The sequence below is a fragment of the Macaca mulatta genome, chromosome 1 (genome assembly GCF_049350105.2).
Source record: "Macaca mulatta isolate MMU2019108-1 chromosome 1, T2T-MMU8v2.0, whole genome shotgun sequence".
In the NCBI taxonomy this organism is placed as follows: domain Eukaryota; kingdom Metazoa; phylum Chordata; class Mammalia; order Primates; family Cercopithecidae; genus Macaca; species Macaca mulatta.
Window position 1 is genome coordinate 136,691,032 of NC_133406.1, and position 18,377 is coordinate 136,709,408.

The 18,377-nt window shown below is 34.9% G+C and overlaps 1 long non-coding RNA gene across 2 annotated transcripts; it reads left to right on the forward strand.

The window, feature by feature from the left end:
* Nucleotides 1-1,815: 1,815 nt before the first annotated feature.
* Nucleotides 1,816-17,965, forward strand: LOC106999962 (uncharacterized). 2 transcript variants are annotated; one of them, XR_013412527.1, is made up of 4 exons: nt 1,816-8,851; nt 12,996-13,109; nt 13,296-13,394; nt 15,082-17,965. It is a non-coding gene; the product is annotated as an uncharacterized LOC106999962 (long non-coding RNA). The 2 variants fall into 2 exon arrangements; XR_013412526.1 differs by lacking the exon at nt 1,816-8,851 and having other exon boundaries at nt 8,882-13,109.
* Nucleotides 17,966-18,377: the final 412 nt, after the last annotated feature.

The window sequence follows — 18,377 nt, forward strand, 5'->3', positions numbered from 1 at the left end:
CCATGTATGATTTCCCCTGTTTTCTCCTAGGGATTCTTTGGTTTCAGATGCTATGTTTAAATTCCTTTTCAATTTTCAGTTTATTCCTGTGCGTAGCATAACAGTCCAATGTCATTCTTTTGCATGTGGGCCTCCAGTTTTTGCAATGCTGTTTATCCTGTCTCCATTAGGTGTTTGGGCATGTTATTGAAGATTCTTTGACCGTAGTGGTGTAGGTTTATTTCTAGGGTTTATATTTTGTTCCATTCTTCTATGTGACTGTTTTCATGCCAGCATCATATATTTATATATATCTATTTATATATGTGTATATATACACACATATATAGCATATATATGTGTATATAAATGTATATTTAATTACTGTAGTTTTGAAATATAACTTGAAAGTAAGAACTGTGGTAACTCCTGCTTTGCTCTTCTCGCTCAAGATCACTTTAGGCAATTAAGGTCTTTTGTAATTTCATACAAATTTTAAGGATTTATTTCTGCTTCTGTGAAAAATGCCGTTGAACTTTTGATAAGGATTACATTGAATCTGTAGACTGTTTTCTATAATAGCATTTTGACAATATTGATTTATCCCATTGAATACAGAATATTGAACACAGAATATCTTTCATTTTCTATTATTTTTCTACTCTCTGTTTATTTTGCTTTGATCTTTCTTATTTTCTGTCTTATATTAACTTTGGGCTTGATTCACTCTTCTTTTTCACTGGTTCCTTGAGGTTTAATGATACATTGTTTATTTGAGGTCTTTCTTTTTTTGAATGTACGTGTTTGTCATTATAAATTTTCTTCTTAGCACTGTCTTAATGCTTCCCACAAGTTTTGGTGTATTGTGTTTTCACTTTTGTATCAAGATTATTTTTATTTTCCTTTTCATTTCCTCTTTAAACCACTAGTTGTTAAGAATTGTGCTATGTTCACTTATTTTTGAATTTTCCAGTTTTCCTCCTGTTATTGACTTGTGGTTGTATACTATTGTGGTCAAAAAAGACACTTGATACAATTTCAATCTTCTTAAATGTATTAAGACATTTTTTGACTTAAAGTATGCTCTACTTTGGAGGATGTTTCCTGTTAGCTTGAGAAGAACACCTGTTTTCCTGTTATGGATGAAATGTGCACATACATCTGTTAGGTCCATTTGGTCTAAAGTGTAGATCAGGTCTAATTTTTTTTTCCTTACAGATTATCTGTCTAAATGATCTATCCATTGTTGTAAGTGGAGTATTGATAATTGCAACAGTATCAATAGGGTTACCTATATCCCTAATATTATTGATTGCTGCATATCTCTCCCTCCAGATATTATTGTTTGCTTTATATTTTCAGGTGCTCCAATGTTAAGTGTGTATTTATTTATAATTGTTTCAGTCCTTTAATCAACTCATCCCTTTATCATTATATAATGACCATCTTTATCTCTTCTTACAGCATTATCTTAAAGTATATTTTGTCTGATATAAAGATAGCTATCCATGTTTTTTTTGTTTGTTTGTTTTAATTTGCATGGAATATCAAATTTTCTCATCTCCTACATTCACACCATATATGTCCTTGAAGCTGAAATGAGTCTCTTGTAGGCAGCATATTGTTGGGTCTTCCTTTGTAATCCATTCAGCCATTCTGACTTTTGACTATAGAATAGATTGAATTTATCTTCAAGGTAATTATTGATAGGTAAGAACATACAATTGTCATTTTGTTCATTGTGTTTTAGCTTTTTAACATATTACTTGTTACTTTATTTCTCCCTTGCTGCCTTTCTTTGAGATTTTATGATTTTCTGTAATGTCCTGCTTTGATTTCTCTTTATCTTTGGGTATCCACTATAGGTTTTCACTTTTTGATTAGCATGGAGCTTATATACAATATCTTGTAGTTGCAGAAACCTATTTTAAACTGATAACTTTTATTATATTCAAAACTCTATACTTTTTTACTCAGTCCACCATATTTTATATATTTGAGGTCACATATTTATTTTTAATATTGTATATTTATTAACAAATTATTGTAGCTATAATTATTATTACTTTTGTATTTTAACTGTCATACTAGCAGTGAAAGAGATCTAAACACCACTATTACACTATTTGAGTGTTCTGTAATTTTTATATATTTACCTTAATCAATGAGTTTCATACTTTCATGTGCTTTCATGTTGCTCTTTAGTAAACTTTTGCTGCAAATTCAGAAATTCTTTAAAACAATTATTTTGAATTCTTTGTCATGAAATTTATAGATTTTTTGTATTTTGTATAATTTTTCATGTCAAATAATTGTTTTAAAGGAGAGTTATGAGGTACAAGAGAATAAATAAGCAATTCAACTAAAATGAAAAAAAAAAAACAACACACAAACAAAATGAAAAGTTCAATAGAGAGATGGAAAAACATAGAACCCAAACTAAAATTCTGGAGCTAAAGAATAAAATAAATGAAATAAAGAATATAAAATGAAGAATCAACAGAAAAATTGATCAAGAAGAAAGAATCTGTGAAATTGTTTCAGCCAGGAACAACCTGCAAAGGGTATTATAGAGATAAGGGCTCTTCATCCTAGAACATATCAGTAGTCTCTTTCACCAGAAGTTCAGCTGACAAAGAAATTAAACCAGTCCATCTTCCTTCTACTCTTATTCCTGGGCCATTTGCCAACAAAGAGTGTGAATAGATTGCAGGTCAACTGTTTAATTACTTCCTTACACTGCTGAATGAAGTTTGTTCAACAATTGCCAAGCTGATCATCAAACATATTCTTTGCTATTGCGTACAACACTTCCTGACTTCTAAAATTAGATTTATGTATAGCTTCAAAACCCACAATATCCCAGTAGCTCACTGTTCAAAGTACTAAATATTTGATTAGGTCTTTAAGGGTAAAGACATCAAAATTTCTAAGAAGTTTGTGCCATGGACAAAATTTGTTGGTTATTTTCTTTATCTATCTGTCCAGATTTCACTGTATTAGTATTTCCATAGTGGTTCTTATAATTTATTTGGGCTGGAAATATCATAGTTTTGACATAGATGAAGGGGTTCTTTTTGTATAGATTTTGCTCTTTTTGTTACTTTCTGTTTTTATTAAAGGGGAGTTGGAGTAGAAATACTTTTGCTCTGCATCTTCAAACATAAAGAAACGTTTCAAAAGACCTACCATGCCATAACTGAAATTTCCGTGGTTTGAAGAAGTCTACCAAAAAAAAATTGCTTCAATTACATATGTTTGCTTTTTTTGTGTGTGTGAATTAGCTAAAAGATATGTAAAACTCTATATTAACTTTTGAAAGATGCAAAAACCTTTTGAAAAGCAAATGCCTACATTTTTAATTATTGTTTTGGATTCTAAAACTATATGAATGACCCAGGCAAATATAAGGGTAAAAAAAGGGGGTAAGAAAAGGAAAACCAAAACTGATCTTTTCGTTTGCTTTTAACTATTTTAAACAAGAATCATCTATGGAGTTAAATGTGATTGTCAATGATAAGGAATTTAATTCACTTCAAGGAGACAGTGAAAAATACTGCGTTAGATTATGTGGGTATTTCAAAAAATATATACTTTGGGTTACTATTTTTATATATTTTGTATTAACAAGAGAATCAAATGTAAAATTATCCTAAGGCATAAGAAATTATTGGCCATTTCCACTAAATGATAAGTTTTCTGGAGAAACTGCAATACCTAATTTATCTTTTTACCTCTCATATCTACTATTATACCTTGCTGGTGGTGTGCATTGTACTGCTGTCAATTTGTGATAGAAATATTTAAACAGTGTCTTTTAATTAATATTCTCCTAATTAGTTAGTATATCTCAATTACAATGTCAGTGTTTTCTTTTCATTTATAGCATGTCATTTATCACTAAAAACTCTAAATATTCTTTCCAATGAGTTAAAAGAAAGAAAAACTATTCTCTGTTGGAACATGAATAGCAAATTTTCAGAAAATAATACTTGTCAAACACAAAGATGAAAAAAGAAATCCTAGTCAATTTAAAACACAGAGAGGACTGATATTGATGGAACACAAGTGTCTAAGATAGAATTGTACGGAATTCCTATAGTAACACCCAATTTTTGTAAACTATAGGTCCAGGAACAAAGGCTCCATTTTAGATCTCACTGTGTCTAAAAAGCAATCTTTCTTAGCAAAGTTCCAATATTCCTCTTCAATTTCAATATGACATTTTGTTCTAAGGTTAATAGATATTAGAAATATGTCCAATCACAGAATATCAGCTACAACAGGACAGTAAATATAGAGTAGATAATTCTGTGGCTTTGATTTTATTGCTAGACTATCAGAGGAATCAATTTGGACTAGATGTAAGATCTTCATCCTTTCACACATTCAGTCCCAAATAAGGCAGTGTCGTTGTGAAAAAACCTTGATTTTAGGTATGGTAAGTTATGCTACTAAATAATAATAATAATCACAGTACTGCGTTAAGGCATATACCTCAAAACATATCTTAACATGTAAACATTGTGACAAGTGCTAAGTATTTTGACAACATAATAAGTACATTTGGATGACTGAGTGAAACATGTCAGTTCCAGCAGAATTATTTATATGTGTGTGCTAGAGGACAGTGAGTTTGGAGTAGTGTTAGGCACTAAAGCAAGTTTAAAGCAACAACCCAGGAGAGTCCAAAAAGGAGGGAAATACTATGTCTGTTTTAGTCTGTTTGGGCCACTATAACCAAATACCATAAACTGAGTGTCTTACAAAAGCAGAAATTTATTTTCCACAATTTGGAAGACTAAATTCAAAATCAAGCAGATTTTGTGTCTGGTGAACGCTAACTTCCTAGTTCAAAGAGGGTACCTGTGGCTCTGTCCTTATTTGCTGGATTAGTCAAGCATCTTATTCATAATAGCACTAAAAAGAGTTCCACTCCCAAGTTCCTAATACTATGACCGCAGGTATTAGAATTTCAACATATAAATTTTTGGGGTGAATTCACCCTAACAATGTTTGATTATTGAACTAATTCTAATAGTGTTGTAATTACTGACAGCTAACGATGGATTCACTGAGAATTCTGAGGTGTTCCTGCTTGCCTACAGGGTTTACTGTAATATATATATGTATATATATATACACACACACATATATAGTATATAAACTGTAGTGTGTATATATATACACACACACTGTAATGTATATAGTAATATATTTCTTGTTCTGAGAATAAGACAAGATCATGAGGTTGTATCTTAGAACTAAGTTCAATGCCCATAAGAATCCAAGAAACTTAATACATGTAATTGGAAATGTTTTATTTCTTCATGGTGGAATTCTCGACATGATCAGAAGCTGTACTGATGGTGTAATTCAACTAATGAGAAAGACTGCAAGAGGCAAGAACTTTCTTTTTCTCAAGAGATTGGGAAACCATGAGGAGAAAAAATTCATAGAGAAAGAAAGGCAAAGAACTTTGTCAAAGGATAAAGGACAACAAATGATTCTGAGATCTAAATACTGCTTCTAGACCTCAGCTTTTTTGTTGTTGTTGTTGTTGTTTGGCAAGTCCACAGACTGATGGTTAAGGCCAGAGAAGGAAATTATGCAAATAAACTGAAAATGTTTGTGATAAATTTGGATTAAAAGGCAGCAATGATCTGAGAACTAACATAGCACATCACTGTTGAAGGAAAGAGATTCTTCACAAACAAAACAAGACTTTGGCATACCAAGAGCTTCCACCCATCAGTAGGTAGATGAGTTCCATCAGTGGTTTCGTCGTGAAAGAAGAACTTCAATACAGCATGGCCTTTTTACAAAAAGCATTAGCATCAGCAGGAAAGAGACTGGTTCCTATACTGATTAAAAGGTAATTTCACCTGGCTGTGTAACAGGCACCTCGGAAGCCATAACATACAGAAGGAAAAGAGCTGGTACTGCATGATTCTAAGGAATATGTTCACACATGAGATATGGTACCCAGCTTTTCAGATAGAGAATTTGGAGATATTGAAAGCAAGCTGTAAATGCCACAATAATAAACGATGTCAGTCTTAGACACACAATGAAACATAAAACTTGGAACTCGTTTTCACTTAAATCTGGAAGTTAATACCTAACTGAAGAAATGAAGCTGCTGTTTAAAGAACACATTCTATTCAACAAGGCTGCACTTTCAGGAAGAATAATAAATTAATTACTCGTGAGTCCAGGATATGATGACAAATTAAGATTGCGTGGAAATAGAAGACCCTGGAGATATAAAGGGACATGAGGGACATGTATGTGTCAGAGAAAGTGAAAATGAGTCCATACAAAAACAGTTTTGGAAAAGACTACAGAACAATAGAAGCAATCGGTTAGGCTGGGCAGAGTGGCTCAGGCCTGTAATCCCAGCACTTTGGGAGGCCGAGGTGGGCGGATCAACTGAGGTCGGGACTTCATGAAAGACCAGCCTTATCAACACGAAGAAACCCCGTCTCTACCCAAAATACAAATTAGCTGGGCGTGGTTGTGCAAGCCTGTAATCCCAGCTATTCAGGAGGCTGATGCAGGAGAATCCCTTGAACCTGGGAAGCGGACTTTGCGGTGAGCTAGGATTGCACCATTGCACTCCAGCCTGGGCAACAAGAGTGAAACGCAATCTAAAAAAATAAAAAATAAATAAATAAATAAATAAAAGAAAAGAGCCGTCGGTATTCGGTGTTAGGATAAATGCTTTGACTTTTGAATGACAAATACAATCGAGCTGTCCAAAGACAATTTGTTAGCCTTTCTAACTGGGACGTGCAGGGATGCAATAGATTAGATCTAACTCCAACACACAGCCTGGAGTAAAGCCCAGACAAACTGCAATATGAAGCAGAACTGCCCTTAAATAACCTGGGGATTTGGGAGTAAAAAAAATTGTTTAAAGTTACCGAGATTTAAGATTGTTATGTAACATTATTGCAGCAGAAAATTGAATATTAAACATTTTTATACTACTTATGAGTTTCATTCAACTCATTTTCAATTAAATGTACAAACAATGCTTGGGGAAATAGCAACACAATTTCCACATGTGATTAGATTATTTCACAATACTCTTAAAAATTTTAATTTTTTAATCTTTCAAAAACATTTCCCTTATAAGATATTAAAATAAAATGTATAAAAAAATCACAATTTAAAGTTTTTTTTTTCTATACTTGAATTTAAAAGCAACATTTTATGGCTGTTGAACAACTCTAACTTCCTTTCTTAAATCTTCCTTTCTCTGAATTACCTTTAAAGATTCTAGATTTGGAAAAAGCTGCTTACCACCACTTATAAAATATCTTGTATACTCACGGTTAACTTATAACCTAATTGAGAGTTGTGGGTTTCACCTGTGATGTCACCTTTTGTAAAGTTCAAAATCCAGAAATATTAACTGCTTGGTTTGGCTAAACTCAGGTAACAGAATATTTCAAAGGATTTTCTTCAAGAGTGCTCAGCTTGATTAAAAGTGTATATTCAAGTTATAGGTATATTTAAAAGGCCTTTATGTTTTTCTCTTCGTGGATCACGTTTCTCTTGAAAAGAACTTTTCTGTTGACTGAATTACTTTTCCCCACTCTGGTCTTTCCACTCTAAATGTACCCAGGATAACTTCTGGTGGCCTGAAACTTTTTGGGAAAAATAGAAAAGACATGATGGATTCCATTTTGGGAGAAACCTCTATTTTCCACATGGAAATCCAGAATTTACAGGCTGATAGATCCCACTCAAAATCTGTTTTGTCTTACAGCTATACACGTTTATTAGGCCCTAGAAACTTCACGGTTTTCTATCCCTGCTCTTAAAGGGCTCCACTGGGAAGCCAATAATTCACTTAGGAAACAGGACAAGAAAAAAATCTTATAAATGCTGTATCTTCTTCTGTTTTTCTGTGTAGCGATATGTGTTGTGTGTGATGACTGTAAGAAGAGCTCTAATTGATTGCCTTAAATAAAAATAAGCACTTAAATCAAATATTATAGAGGAAAGTTAAAACTATAATGTGTTTAGTTTATGTGACTTTAATCTTTAAGAAATAAAAATTGTTTTAAAGATTAAGTTGGTAAAATGCAAATGTCATCAAAATGTAAATAGGAGGTATAAATCATGTAAGTTAGATACCAGGTTTGCTAAATGTTTCAAGTTGTACACTGCCTGCTTTACAGCTTGGTAAGGCCTGGAGACATAAGAAATTAACTATGCCCCTAACAATGCTGAGAAAAGTCAGACTTTATCTGCATCTAGTACATAATTAAAACAACTAACCAGGTTTCACAGTAAAGTTGAAAATTGCTAAGAGTTACTGTTAAAACATGTAAATAAGAGAACTAAAAATAAATTTACATGCAAGATGTGTAAGAACAGTAAAATGTGTTTTTGGTAAAAGATTATCAAAAGGTATAAAAATGTAAACCTTGTCTATGGAAAAAGGATTATTTTGAAACCAATGTAAGGGTAAAATTTGGCTTCTCTCCCTTGTACAGATTTTCATGTAATAGAGAAGATAGTGAAATATTTTGTTTGCCTTGTTGGTAGACTGCCAAGGAGAGAAAAGGTTAGATAGGAGACAAACTGTTTGGAAAGTGAAGTCTTCTCTCTTAATGAGTAAAGGTTATTGCCTAGTTTTAAAATTTCTGAGTCATCATTTTGGCAAAATAAATAACTTACATGTAATCGGGAATTGTATTTCATAATATCAAGTGTTTTAAACCTCTAACATTTGACAGGCTTTCCAAAATCAAACTTCATATTCAAAATTGTCTCTCCTGAAACCTAGCTTTTGTATACTACAGAGGGTCCTGAAGCATCCAGAAGAGAGGTAAACAGAATTTTTTGACATGTTTAGGTAAGTGGGATTGCAAAAATTATGTTATATTTTAGTGATAGTTTTAATATATCTTCCAAAATTGTATGGGATTTTAAAAATCCTAAACCTTGAGTATATGCTGTGAATCATAATAAGGATTATAATATTAAGTTGCTGCAAACCACAGAAATAACCAAATATCTTTGCCAATCATGTTCTTGACTGTAACTAACCTGAACACTTAGTCATCTACAGAAAATTGTTGTCTTGTTTTAATCCTCTTCAAAAGATGTTTTACAATCAACTGTAGGACTTTAAAAACATGCTCACAAATGCAGGTTTCTGATAACTTTGGAAATCATGACATGGGAATAAAAGAAAACATAAAAGAGTCATGAAGAGCTTAACTGTGAATATCAAACAGGAGTTAATCTCATGAACTAAACTAATAGATGTCAGAAATAATATTTTTTACTTTTTGCTTAAAACATTGCTATTCTTTGTTTTGTTCTTTAGAGTTAAAGAAACTTTTAAGCTGTCTACAGCTCTTAACAATTGAGTAAGGTATACTCCTGTGAACAAAATTTGAGGGCATTTGTTTCTCTCTGCTGGGTTACTCTAGAATTTGGAAACTATTTGGGAATATTCTTAACTAATGATAATATAGTTATTTGCACCAGTGCAGTAACAATCCATTTTCTTTTGTAACATGACACAATTGGAGAAACTGGTTGTTTTACCAAGGTTTTGACTGGAAGGATATGCTTCTTTTTGAGGAATCAAGTTTCACTTACACAGCCAATAAAAGCACACTGGCAAATGTAGCCTCCTACCCTGTCTACACAATCTGTGTACAGGGCTTCTAATCTATGGTGAGTAAACAATGTCACTACCTAACAGGCCCAGGAACCACACATTCTTGTGACCTTAAGAAGAGAGGAATTCACTCAATTTGTAGGTATTTGAGGGTACAAACTCATGGCTGGGCTTGGCTTTTAAAAAGTTCTATCTGAGATTCCATGTGGAACAGAGTTTCATGAAAGATAATTTTAAAAGACTATGCAAAAATAACTATTTTTGCTTCACTTTATGCAAATAATCAAGTCAAGTATAAGCCTAAGTTTATTTTGCAAACAACTCAGTAATAGTTTATTTTTAACAAAGCAATTATCATGATTTGTTTTGAACAAAACTGAGGCCAGGAGAAAGAAAAATTTGATTCAAAACTTATCATACACTTGTCATTAAATTCTAATCTCATTAGTTGTTTTTAAGTTTTGCCTACTCTGTTAGTCTGTTCTCATGATCCTAACAAAGACACACCTGACACTGGGTAATTTATTTAAAAAAGGAGGTCTAATGGACTCACAATTTCACATGGTTAGGAAGGCTTCACACTCATGATGGAAGGCAAAAACATGGAAGCAGACAAGAAAGAGGATGAAAACCAAATGAAAGGGATTTCCTGTTATAATACCATCAGATCTCCTGAGTCTTATTCACTACCATGAGAACAGTGTGGGGAAAACCACCTCCCATGATTCAATTATCTTCCCTAGATCCGTCCCACAACTCATGGGAATTATGGGAGCTACATTTTAAGAAGTGACTTGGGTGGGGCAAAGCCAAACTATATCACCTACATTTTAGACTAACCTTGCTTATTCCTGTAAACAAATGAGCAATCTTTGGCTGAAACTCAATATAAAAAAGGGATAAGTAGTGTAAAAATCTGGATCAATATTCTAGTTTTGGGCAATGATTCTGCAAATCCCACCAGGTTATGAGAGTATACAGGGTACCCACAACCAAGAGGTTTCTTTGATTGGGAAAATAAAACAAGGAAGTTAACCAAAGCCAAGTCTCTTGCACCCAAATCTTAGGAGGTATAAATATAGCAAACATTTATCTGGGTATGGCTGAAACATTGAGATTTTTGAGCTATCATTATTTATCCCCTTGTTTCATTTTTATACATGTCCTCTAATAACTCATTTTTTTCTTGCCTAAAGTCTATCAAGCTACAAATGATGATGCAAATGAAACCATGCATGGAAACACATTTCTTCCAAGGATCCTTAGAAAGGTCACAGGAGGAACCCTAGCTGCTGTTCCCCACACAATGCCCCTTTCCAGCAGGACATAGCAAGAAGAATTATCACCTACCTCCTTAACAGCAGTTAGGGTCTCCACTCCTGCAGGGAAAAATGAGAGAGGAGAAAGAAACAAACCAGTCAGGCAGGCAGTTAGGGTGGGTCCTCAGCTGAATTCTTTCAAACAAAATAATAGCCTAAATAATCCAACTATAGTCACATAAATGTAAACTTGCATAGTGAGGTTTGACTAAGACATGCCCACAGCCGCACAGATAAGAAAATCTACACAGGTGACTTGTGCAGACATACTCACAATAAAAGGTTCCATCCCCCATGATATGGTTTGGCTGTGTCCCCACCCTAATCCCATCTTTAGTTTCAACATGTTTGGGAGGGAACCAGTGGGTGATAATTGAACCATGGTGGCACGTCTTTCCCATGCTGTTCTTTTCTCAGGGTAGTTAATAAGTCTCACAAGATCTGATGGTTTTAAAAAGGGGAAGTTCTCTGCACAACCTCTTTTCTCCTGTCTGCTGCCATGTGAGACATGCCTTTTACCTTCTGCCATAATTGTGAGGCCTTCCCAGCCATGTGACACTATAAATCCAATATTCCTCTTTCTTTTGTAAATTTCTCAGTCTTGTGTATGTCTTTTTCAGTAGCATGAAAATGGACTAATACCATAAATGGGTACCAGGAGTGGAGTGATGCTAAAATTATACACAAAAATATGGAAGTGACTTTGGAACTGTGTAAGAGACAGAGGTTGGAACTGTTTGGAGGTCTCAGAAGAATATAAGAAAGTGTGGGAAAGTTTGGAACTCCCTAGAGACTTGTTAATGGCTTTGAGTAAAATGCTAATAATGATATAAAATCCAGGCTGAGGTGGTCTCAGATGAAGATGAGGAACTTGTTGGGAACTGGAGCAAAAGTGACTCTTGTTATGGTTTAGCAAAGAGGCTAGTAGCATTTTGTCCCTACCCTAGAGATTTGTGAATCTTTGAACTTGAGAGAGATGATTTAGTGTATCTGGCAGAAGAAATTTCTAAGCAGCAAAGCATTCAAGAGGTAACTTAGGTGCTGTTAAAGGCATTCAATTTTAAAATGGGAAACAGAGCATAACAGTTTGGAAAATTTGCAGCCTGATACGATTGAAAGAACAAATCTCTTTTTCTGAGAAGATATTCAAGTCAGCGGCAGAAATTTGCATACGTAACCAGGAGCCAAATGTTAATCTCAAAGACAATGGGGAAAATGTCCCCAGGGCATGTCAGGGGTCTTCACAGCAGCCTCTCCTCTCACAGGCCCAGAGGCCTAGGAGGAAAAAGTGATTTCTTGGGCTGGGCATAGAATCCCTGTGCTATGTGCAGCCTAGTAACTTGGCGCCCTGCATTCCAGCCACTTCAGCCATGGATAAAATGGGCTAAGGAACAGCTCAGGCTATTGCTTCAGAGGGTGGGATCCCCAAGCCTTGATATTTTCCATGTAATGTTGAGCTGGGGGTACACAGAAGTCAAGAATTGAGGTTTGGGAAACTACCCCTAGATTTCACAGGATGTATAGAAACACCCAGATGTCCAGGCAAGAGTTTGCTACAGTGGCAGGGCCTTCATGAAGAAACTCTGCTAGGTTCATGCAGAAGGGAAATATGGGTCAGAGCATCCACACGGGGTCCCTACTGGGGCACCACCTAGTGGAGCTGTGAGAAGTGGGCCCCCCTCCTCCAGATCCCAGAATGCTAGATTCCTTGACAGCTTGTCCGTGCACCTGTAAGAGCTGCAGACACTCAACACCAGCCAGAGAAACCAGCCAGGATGGGGCTGTATTCAGTGAAGCCACAGAGGCAGAGCTGCCCAAGGCCATGGGAACCCACCACTTGCATCAGTGTGACCTGAATGTGAGACATAGATTCAAAGGAGATCATTTTGGAGATTTATGATTTGACTGCCTTACTGGAATTCGTACTTGAATGGGGACTGTAGTCCCTTTGTTCTGGCCAGTTTCTCCCATTTGAAACAGCTGTATTTACTCAATGCCTGTACCCCCATTGTATCTACGAGGTAACTAACTTCCTTTTGATTTTACAGGGTCATAGGCTTACCCTGTCTCAGTTAAGACTTTGGACTGTGAACTTTTGAGTTAACGCTGAAATGAGTGAAGACTTTAGAGGACTGCTGGGAAGTCACGATTGATTTTGAAATGTGAGGACATGAGATTTGGGAGGGGCTGGGGCAGTACGATAGGGTTTGGCTGTGTCCCCATCCAAGTCTCATTTTGAATTTCCAGGTGTTGTGTGAGGGACCTTATGGGAGGTAATCAAATCATGGGGGCAGGTCTTTCCTGTGCTAATGAATAAGTCTCATGCAATCTGATGTATTTAAAAACAGGAGGTTCCCCACACAAGTTCTCTTCTCTTGTCTGCCAACATGTGAGATGTACGTTTCACCTCTGTCATGATTATGAAGCCTCCCCAGCCACATGGAACTGTAAGTCCAGTAAACGTTTCTTTTGTAAATTGTCCAGTCTCAGGTATGTCTTTATGAGCAGCATGAAAACGGACTAATACACCTTGACACATGAGCAGTAAAGGGAACAAAGCAATATGGAGTAACTAAAGCTATGGGTCACATGTAAATTAGGACAAGGTGAAGCTACCAGAAATTTGTACTGTATGCAAATGAGATGCCTAGCCCTTATCAGGTTTTTGATAAAAGGGTTTGCATTCAACTGTAAAGATGACAACCTTCTTTTAAGCCCCCTATCCACAGTGGAGAGCTTTCTTCTTTTGCTTATTAAACTTTCATTTCTACCTCACTTTGGTGTCCACACTTCTTAATTTTCAAGGTCATGAGACAAAGGACTCCAGGTGATGCCTCAAATAAGAGACTGCCACATGGTAGTGCATTGGTTAAACTGTAATATTTGGAAACCACTTGCCCTTTGTTTACCTTTTCAATTACTTAAACCCAGGATACACTTAAAGGTTCTGTATGTTTGTGTGTGTGTATAGATGTGTGTGTGTGTATAGATGATATGTGTGTGTATGTATATATATATACACATGTATACATACATATATGTATTCATATATATACATGTATTTATATATATATATATATGTATACACATGTATTCATACATATATATGAAAATCTGTAAGACCATACATTCAAAACATTTCTATGTGGTCTCTCTTAAATTAATCCCCTGCAAAATGCAGTTTGATTTTACACAAAACATTCCCTTTCTCAGAAAAAGTTCTGGTAATGTATTATTTTCTCGTTTTATTTCTTCATTTTTAAGCTGTTTGTGATAAAAGGATACAAATTAAGTTTTTGATTCAATATTTTAGAAGAAAATGCAGAAAAATGTTTATACTAAGTAATGTTTTTCTCTCTGAAACAAAATTTTTAAAAATTTGGCCGAGTGTAATCCCAACACTTAGGGAGGCTGAAGCAGGAGGATTGCATGAGCCCAGAAGTTCAAGACCAGCTTTCCCTATTTAAAAAAAAAAAAGAAAAAAGAAGTTTATTTTAAAAAATATTAACAAATAAAAACATAAATAAAAGAAACTTACAGGCTTATTTTTCATTGAAATAGTTGTAAGGGAGGATAAGTTACTTTTTCTCTACCTTCTTTGGTTTAATGGTGGGGATATATGAATCAAATAAATAAAAGCTTAATAAGAGAGGGAAAAACATATTGAATTATGTAGATAGCCAGGAACATAAGAGGCATCCACAAAGAGTGCAAAAATGAAATCCTTAAGATATGGAGTTTCTCCCAACAGTAGCCAAAAGAAATAAAAATTTAGACAAAACCTCTGAGAGGGTTGGTAGAACACCAGTGGCAAGAGGGTGCAACCTGCATCTCTATCTGACCATCTACAAATTCTCAGGGCATCCAGTCTGATGATTGACTGTCTGTACAGCAAGCCCAACATCATGTACCCTGCCACCAGGAGGAAAGCCAAGCCAAGCACTCAAGACACAGAATGAGACCAACAGGAAAGCAATGGCTGTCCCTGGGAGTGAAAGGGTCAATAAGCAATGAATATTCAAGAGAAAATTCACCAAAATCCCATTCCAAAGAACTAATTCTTATAATTGTTTTTCTCCTGCAAATCTCAATTTGGAAAAGAAAAAACAGAGTCCTGTATTTGTATTTTTGCAGGCAAAACTCCAGGATCTGATCCAGCAAAAATTTCTACATCAGCTTTGTCGGATCTCAGTTCAGCTACAGCCTCTGGAGCAAGTGGGATGCCTGCCTGTCCATTCATGGTTGCCTAAGCCACAGGAAAGAAGAAACACTTTTTCTCTTCCCTCCTGGTTCAGTGTCTGGGACCCTACAAATTAAACTGACCACAGAAAGGGTAACAAGAAAAAAAAATTAATGATGTACATACACATGGAAATTCACAAAGAAATGTGATGCAAAGAGGCAATTAGAATTTGGGGTGTGTATCTTAGACTAGCCAAAGAAAACAAGTTTAGGGCTGCTTGGTGCAGGAGGTAAGTTATGGGAAAGCAGGGGGAGGAACTGTATTCTAAATAAGGATTGTTTAATAAGGTTTCTTATGCAGATAAGTCATCAGCTATTAAGAGTTGTCTATGGAGTAGTTTTCTCACAAGTACGCTAGAGGGAGGCACCTTTACATACTGAAATTTAATTATTGCTTTTACAAAGGGGAAAGTCAGAGAGCTAATTGCTTTCTGCCCAAAAAGTTATTATACCAAAGTGACATCTTTTGGAGGGGCATATTTTGGTCCACTTCAGGATATTTTACTGGATGCAATTCTATATTTTAATGTATTATAGTGATATTCATCATAAGATAGGAGAACACTTTATTTCTTCTACAAAGATAGCAGTATCACAAAATCATTAGTTCCTGCTAGAATGTGGGGCTTTATTTAAATTTATAGCATGCTTCAGTTGTCATTTGACTGACAGCTAAATCAAGAGATAATTCTATTTTTCCCTACCCATGGTATAAAAATAGTAAGCAGGAAGCAGGTTGTCATACAAATCAGTAATTTTGACATATGCCAGTTGAAGCCTGGAGTGAACTTTGACAAATACAGGTTCATGGAAATCTAAAGCCATTCAAACGTTGGTAGTCCTATGTGTAAGTGAGTGAACTATGATGGAATTTAGTTTCATTTAAATTACAAACCTGGAGGCTGGGGGAGTAGGGAAGAAAACTATAAACGTAGTATACACTAAAACTGAATAAATTAATTCTGTAGTAATATTAATAAAGGGACTGATAATTACTTCATAGAATTTCCCAGTGATAACATATAATTACCTTGCATAAGTAGAGATATGTTTATATTCAGAGATGACGTTGCTGGTATGAATATATCAAATCTAATAGGAAAGTCTTGATAGAAAATGGATTCTTCTGTTATTGGATACATTCTACCCTGTCATTCTATTTTTCACTAGTATTCCATAAATGTGCTTCTCTAGCCTCACCGATTAACTGATCTATTCCCTGTCACTCGTTTCATTAATTCCTTTGGGCTTTTGTCATGCTTTTTCTTCTTTGGGAATCAATTTCTCTCCGTTCTCTTCCTTACAAATCTCCCTCATCCATCTCAAGACCTTCCTTTATCATTAAGCTTTCCCAGGCCATTTCAGCATGTGTACTATCCCCTTCCATTGAAACCAAACAACCTATTTCCTTACTTTATTATGCATCATTTTAACTATTCCTCTGCATTCTTATTAACACATCATATAGTTATATTTTGCATTGCCAACTATCCTCTGAACTTCAACATGGGTTACATGTTTCTAAGCACCTAAAAGAGTGCTGCAAAAAATACATATACGTTTCATTGGTTTGATGGGGGTCTTCACTGCAATGTACAGATTTATTTAATTTTGCTTGAGGTCATAGAGCACACATAAGATATCTGATCATAATACCTAAGCATAACAAACCTGATGCTAAAGTTTAAGAATTAGACTTTCCTATAAATTTTATGACCTAGAACTAAATTAGAAACAACATTAAAGTTAAGACAGCATTTTGTGTCATCCAGCTTTCAGCTAACAGCACACACAGACTGAATATGGCAAGACTTCAAACAAGAATATATTATTTTCTGCTCCAGTTCCAATGCTTTGTGATTTTTTTTCTTTGAGTTAGATTTTAGGAGAGTATCAGTACTGTGCTGGCCCAAAGTACTGAGAATAACAGTTACATGTTTTTTTTGTTTGTTTGTTTGCTTTTTTTTTTTTTTTTTGAGATGGAGTCTCACTCTGTTGCCAAGGCTAGAGTGCAGTGACACTATCTCGGCTCACTGTAATCTCCCCGACCCATTCAAGTGATTCTTCTGCCTCAGCCTCCCAAGTAGCTGGGACTACAGGCATGCACCACCACTATGGCTAATTTTATTATTTTCAGTAGAGACGGGGTTTTGCCATGTTGGCCAAGCTGGTCTTGATCTCCTTACTCAAGTGACCCGCCCACCTCAGCTTCCCAAAATGTTGATATTACAGGCATGAGCCACCGTGACTGGCCAACAGTCATATCTTTACTCAAGAGATGAGGAGGTATGCATCTAGCCAGAAGCCGTGGTTAGTGTATTATATACGGTTTCTCATTTAACACAACAGACTGAAAGAGTATATATTGCTTCCATTTTTCAGATGAGAAAACTAGGTTCAGACAAGTTTTTCAAAAATGTCTACTGAATTGATTGTGAAAATATAATAATTTTTCAAAATATGTTTTAAAATATTAAAGAAAAAATAGTGAGTTACATTTGGCAAATTTGCAATTATAGGAAAATAATAAATACTACTTTATCGAAGTCTAAGTGGTGTTTGTTTTACCTATAAATCTTTCAACACACCTGTTTCTGCCTTAAAACAGATTACATGAGTGACCCTGAGCCACACTTGTTTCTTTTTTCAGAGTTTATGTTCAATGTTACAGGACAAAATGAGCAAATAGATAGTGTATACTGTGCATTTGCCCATAGGTTCAACTTCTTGTGAAAGGTCTTTAAAAGTCTTTTAATATATCACTTTTCCTACTGTTTTCTTGAGTATCATTTTTATTGGCACTCATAAATGATTTTTTCTAAAACTTTATGATTTCTTACCAAAAAATTGTAAGTTGCATCTGTTATGTCTAGATTTTTTATATCTACCTTTGTGTGTGTGTGTGTGTGTGTGTGTGTGTGTCTGTGTGTGAGGAAAGTTGCAACAACAAAGAAAACAGAAGAAAAATTGAGACTCACTTAAACTAGACCTTAGTAAGACCCTGAAATTTTTTCCAGTCATTTGCAAAATAAAAGAAGGAATTTACTTTGATATATTCATAAAAATAAAGTGTCCTAAAACCCTTGGTTAAAATGATTAGAAGTTTCTCTATCTTTTCCCCAAAAAATCTCATATTTCTAAAATGGAAAGTGATCTCTTTAAAGATTGTCTTATTGAAAATCAGTGTC